This window comes from Peromyscus maniculatus, chromosome 7, assembly GCF_049852395.1.
Source record: "Peromyscus maniculatus bairdii isolate BWxNUB_F1_BW_parent chromosome 7, HU_Pman_BW_mat_3.1, whole genome shotgun sequence".
Taxonomy (NCBI): Eukaryota; Metazoa; Chordata; class Mammalia; order Rodentia; family Cricetidae; genus Peromyscus; species Peromyscus maniculatus.
This window is the reverse complement of record NC_134858.1, coordinates 7,865,912-7,871,911: the sequence shown is the minus strand read 5'-3', so window position 1 is coordinate 7,871,911 and position 6,000 is coordinate 7,865,912. Positions and strand designations below refer to the sequence as shown.

Here is a 6,000-nt window from a genome sequence, read left to right as displayed (position 1 = left end):
ACGTTCGCTGTCACTGGTGAACGTGAAGCATCCAGAGGTGGCCAGGTAGGGGTAAACAGCCTTCCCGACTTTGGAGAGAAGGTGTGAGGGGGCGGGGGACGGTACTGCCTGGCCAGTGATGCAAGTGGAGTACCATGTGAAAAAGAAAGAAATCCAAAGCCCTGCTTGAGGCACACAGTCTTTTACAGGCGGGGACATGCTAAATGAGCCTTTGCAGCGCGAGGCAGCGAGGCGCCTGGCGACGGTGACAGCGCGGAGCGGGAGGGGCGCGGGCCGCTCCTGGAGGGACCCAGCCAGTCAGGGCGCGCGGCACGGGGCGCGTGGACGCATTGGAGCATTCGCGCGAGCCTGGAGCAGCAGCGGGAGGAGGCGCCCACCTGCACCTGCCTGCATCTCCCAACTCCTCCGCCCCGTGCAACTGCCGGCAGCCAAGTGCCATTAAACCCGGTGGCCAGGAGGATACCTCACCTGGGTCCCCTCTGCTGGGAGAGGCAGGGCAAGCCTGAGGAGATTTCCCAGTGAAGGACTCAGAACTCTGCGATTTCTCTTCTGCCACAGGCTGAGAAGCACCCAAGGAACTGCTCCATCTGAGCTGCGCCCAGAGCAGGAGGATGGGAGAGCGGGATTGAGAGTGCCCGAAATGGACAGAGGCAGCTGGGATCTCATTGGTAAGTGGCTGGCATTCCTTCGCTGGCTGGTGACTGCTCCCTGTGATGGTGCACTTCGGCTCCCAGCCACTTAGGGTTTTTGACACAGTCGCTTCTGCAAAGCCATCCTTCCTTGCTGTTGCCAGAGGTAAAAACTGTCCAATGATGCTTGTTTAAAGATGGGAAAATAGTATTTTTCTCTGCTGGGATTTTATATTGAAAAGTTGAAGCAAGTATAAAATCTATTTGTGTATCTCATAAGGCCGCCCGAAACAAGAGGAAAAAATGGAGCAAGTAAATTTAGGGATGGCACATGCCGGGATGGATAAGAATGATTTTCACTAAAGCAGTACAATGTTTAAGGAAGAAAAGGAAATAGAATGAGGTTCTCAGGTCATGGCTGAGCATCTCATAGACGGAACCATCTAAGAATAGAGACTAAATCTAGTGGTGCTATAACTTGTTAAAATTCAGTAAAGATGCAAGGAGAGTTCTGCAAAGTTCGGGGAACTCAAAAAAGCAGTGCCTTGAATTATGCGGAGTTATTTTCCCCTGCATGCTGTGCATAGATGTGTTTGCTGAATACATGCTCCCGAATTCTGATTTTTATAGGAAATCAGGGAGAGAATATTAGTTTGAATATCTATGACTGTGATATTCAGTGAGCTGAGGATTGCTATGACAACCTAAAATTTTTTTAGGTGGATTAAATTTTTTTGTTCCAAAAAAGAATATGAATCCACTAATATTTTAGAATAATTTTATGTAAACTTAGCACGAGTAAGAAAATTTAGTGTGATAATCTTAGGGCAGGCTTGGAAAAGAACTTTCCTAATGTTCTGTGTGTAAGGCTTTCCCCATTTTCGGTTCATATGCTTTTTTTTTTTTTTTTTTTTGAAAAGAAGTCACTTAGGTAACTCAGCTCTCTGCTCTGATTCTGAGCCATGAAAGAGAAGAATGAAAATAGTACCAAACCTTAAAATAGCACTATCATAAAAATGAAACAATGAGTTAAGTTAACAAACTGTTGTAAATGTGATCGGTTGCTATTGGGCTGCAGCACACCTACTGAATTACCTGGAAATGTCACAGCGGCTGCAAAGACTGCATCCTGATTAATACCTAGACTAAACTGGGGGTAAGACATGAAGAGATGCTTACAAAGTGTCAGTGGCCAGTGACAGCAGCTCACCTATGGTTCTTCCCATTTCTCATTTAATGCTCAAAGTATTTTAAGATCTTCAGAGGCACAAACCCTAAGGCTTTAGGTTGGCAGGCATGCTTACACTGATCAGATGATAAGCACACACTAAATGACTATATCAGAATAGATTTTAAAAAGCGATTGAAATCATGGATATATAGTGTAAAAAAAGTCCATTGAATCTAATTAATTGTAGATAGAAAACATTTCAGAGTGAAAATTTAAAACAATATATGTAATATAGAAAGAAGACTTTTTGAACTATCTCATCTGGAATGCCAGATGACATTGAAAGAGGTTGCATCACCAGCAGAGTGTTGATGTAAAGGTTAAGGTTTGGAGGTAAGGGTCAGTGTACCCATTAACGTTGCCTAAAACTTCAGAAAACTAACAGAGGAAAAAAAACAGTTTTTAGACTTCTCTCTGGTTCCATATGCAACTAAATAGAAAGTTAGAATACTTAAAAGTTAAAAAAAGTGAAAATTACTAAGATGATAAATGGAATGCTAGACTGTGGCTGTGAGTCAGGAGTTTCAATGCCCGTAGGAAGCTTGGGGAAGGTATCTGGAAAGAGTTGTGGAATTTTTAAATAGATGGCTGATATACTTGAACATTTCTCAAGATTTGTAAAATGACTTCGACCATTAGGGGGCCTGAAACCTAGTAGTTATTGTGTAGTAAGAGAGAAAAACTTAAATTTTACAAATAGAACATGTTTATTCATTAAACATTATAAATCAGTTGTGAAAGAAAATATACTTAAACTCATACTTTGATAAAAACCTGGAAGCTGTAGTTCATTTGCAGATATCCATTGCTTTAAGTATCTTTTTATTTGACCATTTGTGAAGCCTGCACTCCCTTAAAGGTAGCAGGTGGGAGTGAGTGTGCTTTGCTGGCCACGCTGACTTAGCAATCAGGACCAGAGGGTGTCAGTGAAGGGCAGAGTGCTAGCTGTGCTAGCAAAGGTATCGTGGACTTTTCTTTACTTGTAGATATCAAAAGATATATTTTTGTAAAGATTAAAATGAAATCACAACAAGTTGTTTACATATGATATTGTGAAGATGACTTTGATACATAGAAGTCAGGAATGCTGAACACATTTTATAAGAGACATAAAGCCATGTCATCAAAAATTCTGTTCTAAAATTTTAACAAAGCTGAGATATTTGAATGACTGCAATTTATTTCATCCACAGCATCACACATACTTGACTACCTATTATTTTTAATCACCTGCGAAATATTTTTTGATACTGTTACTTGAAGATTGACAATTGATTTCTCCGAAAAGACATATGCATTTATGTGTTTAGACTCTCAAATTCTGGCATCAAAGGCTTATGTACATGCCTGTGTGCAGTAAGCCAATTTTGTGTTCTAAGATGATATTTTCCAGACTAGTGTTAAGGATATGCTAAGATGTTCCATGAACTTTTCAGCACTCTAGAGCAGGAGGGAGGCTGATTGGAAACTAAGAGCTGTCACCTCCCTGCGGGTCCATTTCCTGAGCCCCAGTGATTGATAAATCCACACTAGAGGCTGGTTCACTCTAAAACGTAATGAAGTTTATAAAACTCTTTAATAGTTAAATTTGGATTATGAACTTTTCTAATCTCCCTGCTGTTTCAGAGTATTGAATATTCCTGTGTATGTGATTAGTAGGTTATGATAAATAGGATTTATTATTTTTTCAATTAGTCTGAAACTTATTTTTTTTAATAAATGACTTCTATTAAAAGTCAATAAAATAAATTATACTGTTTTAGTGCAATGGCTATTAGGATAATTTTAAATGGCTTTAGTTGACATACACTCACCCTTTAAAACACCACGGATTACAATTAAATTAATCAAAATTATGTTTCCTGAATTAAAGTCATTGAACTTGCTTTTCCAAAACTATTTATAAAATTTACATAGTTTTACACACTAATTTCTTTTTGCCTAACTTAAATGTAGGTGATGTTTGCCACTATTGATCCCGTAACTTAAAATGCAAAATATTTGAGCATGTACTCTGAAGCATGTAGCCTCTGTCTGCCCGTGAAGCCCCTTCTGCACAGTTCAGAAAGCCGAGCATCTGGCCAAAGAACAGGAGTTTCTTTCTCCTCCACTGCAGGCAATGACACTCTTTAAAGTCTAGGAGACAGTGGTGTGGGTGTATCATCCATCACCACCTTTATCAATTGCAGCCTTTGTCTTCTTTAGTATGTTTCTTAATCTGAGAGCTTCCATCACTGCCATATTTTAAACAGTTCCAAATAGAGGGTCACTGGGTAACACTGAGTACATAGTTATGAAGCCGATTTCCCCTATGATTTTAAAATCAGTAATTCCCTCAAAATTCATAATGACCTGAAGAAAGAACCCAACAGTCTGCGTTACCATGTTTAAAATTTGTCAATGGACTTCTCTTAAGAAATTGACAACATCCTATGGTCCATGGCTGCCATCTGTAGTTCCAAATAGTCCACAACTCAGGATGTGCAAACTACAGAGATTGGGTCTTTTTAGAAGTGCAGTGGCCAGTTCATGTGAGTGTGTGTGTTTATACTAAGACAGATTAGTAATCCCTATGCATGTTAGGAAGTGTGAGCCTGCTTCTGTCTCCATCATGATGGGAACTGTGAAGTTTATCTGAATTATAGGTAGCTTGATTTGGGGCCAGGATGGTGATGAAAGGGATAAATTATCTGACCCATAAAAAGGTTTCTTTACCGTTAGATATAAAAGTCTTATTACATATACAAACCTGACAGGAGAGTAAGAATCCACTGCTCTTATTATCTTTGTAGATGTTTTCTTCCACTCCCATCCCATAATAACTTCAGCATAAAAGGTTTAAGATGAGAAATCTGCTAATTACATTGGTGGTCAAGGTGGAACAAAACATTACTACTGTGAATTACTAATTAATAATTACTAATTAGTAATTAATAATTACTAATATTAGTAGTAATATTAATACTAATATTCTACTACTGAATATTAGTAGAAATATTCAGTAGGAGTTAAAACAGCAGATATGTTTTCTTGACAAGATCTAGAAATACTTCCTCATCTCCCCAAATGTCCCTAATCACTCCCATTTGTACATGTTGTCACTGATGTTGACAGGAACTAAGTGATAAATGGGCAATTTCATGAGAAATATAGTTTCCAATTTATTAAATTTCATCTACAGCTTTGCATGTATTGAGTTTCACATTAACAAGTTTCCTTTCATTAAAAAGACATTCTTATTTAAACCAAAGGTAAACATAACAGTAGGAGAATGTTGGGGATCTGTTGGAACTCAACCAGGATCTCTCATGGGGTTTTCTACAAGAATTCCTTTTCAATGATGCAGTATTTGCTGAGATACTATTGTACCTCAGACTTTGACATTGCTGAATTATGCACAAACTTATTGGTATTTAAAATTAATATTAATGAGAAGGCATAGTGGGTGGTGACAGGAATTTTTAAACTAATCCTTATATTGCTGGGAAATCATTTTTGTTTAGGTAACATTTCATCTGCATTAAATGTTACAAGGTTCATTGGGCCACTGAACTGATTTAAGTGTCCTGAGCTATCTCTGAGAACTTATAAAACATTCCCTGTTTAAATCAGACAGGTTTGCCTTTTGAATTATTTAACTATTTTGAAATATAACTCTTCAAATTCTTTACCAAATTAGCTTTACTATATCTCCTATGATCCAACAAAATATGAAATAATTTGTTAGTGATCATTTTATTTTATATTAATGTTTTCAGCAAGAATTACTCCAGGTTATAGCCTTGTAAGGGATCTGGAGCCTGCATCCCAAGACAGTCTATTTTAAAATATTCTTAGGCTCACATCACTGGTGCTGTTCTAATGACAGAGTTTGGATGGTGGTTATACTAGATTCGTTGATGCTAAACCGGCTCTTCTCTAACACTGACTGTGAGAGAAGAGAAAAACAGGACAGAATAACGTCATTAAGTCTTGGAAGGATCCACACATAGCTTCTATTTTCCTGTATCCATCATAAAAATTAATTAATGGTGACATACACAAAAAAAGTGAACTGTTAACTTTACAGGGATAAAAATATGTAATTAGGACCCAGTTCTATGTCTTCTTTGAAATTTCAGAGCTTGTTGTAGTATCACA

General features: G+C 38.2%; 1 protein-coding gene across 1 annotated transcript in view; it reads left to right on the top strand.

Annotated features, from left to right (window-relative positions):
- The first annotated feature begins 254 nt into the window (after positions 1–254).
- Cntn5 (contactin 5) overlaps positions 255–6,000 on the top strand; it is a 1,160,177-nt gene continuing 1,154,431 nt past the window's right edge. Inside the window, exon 1 of the mRNA XM_042280381.2 lies at positions 255–668. The gene's annotated coding sequence lies outside the window, so the exon portion shown is untranslated. The remainder of the gene's footprint in view (positions 669–6,000) is intronic.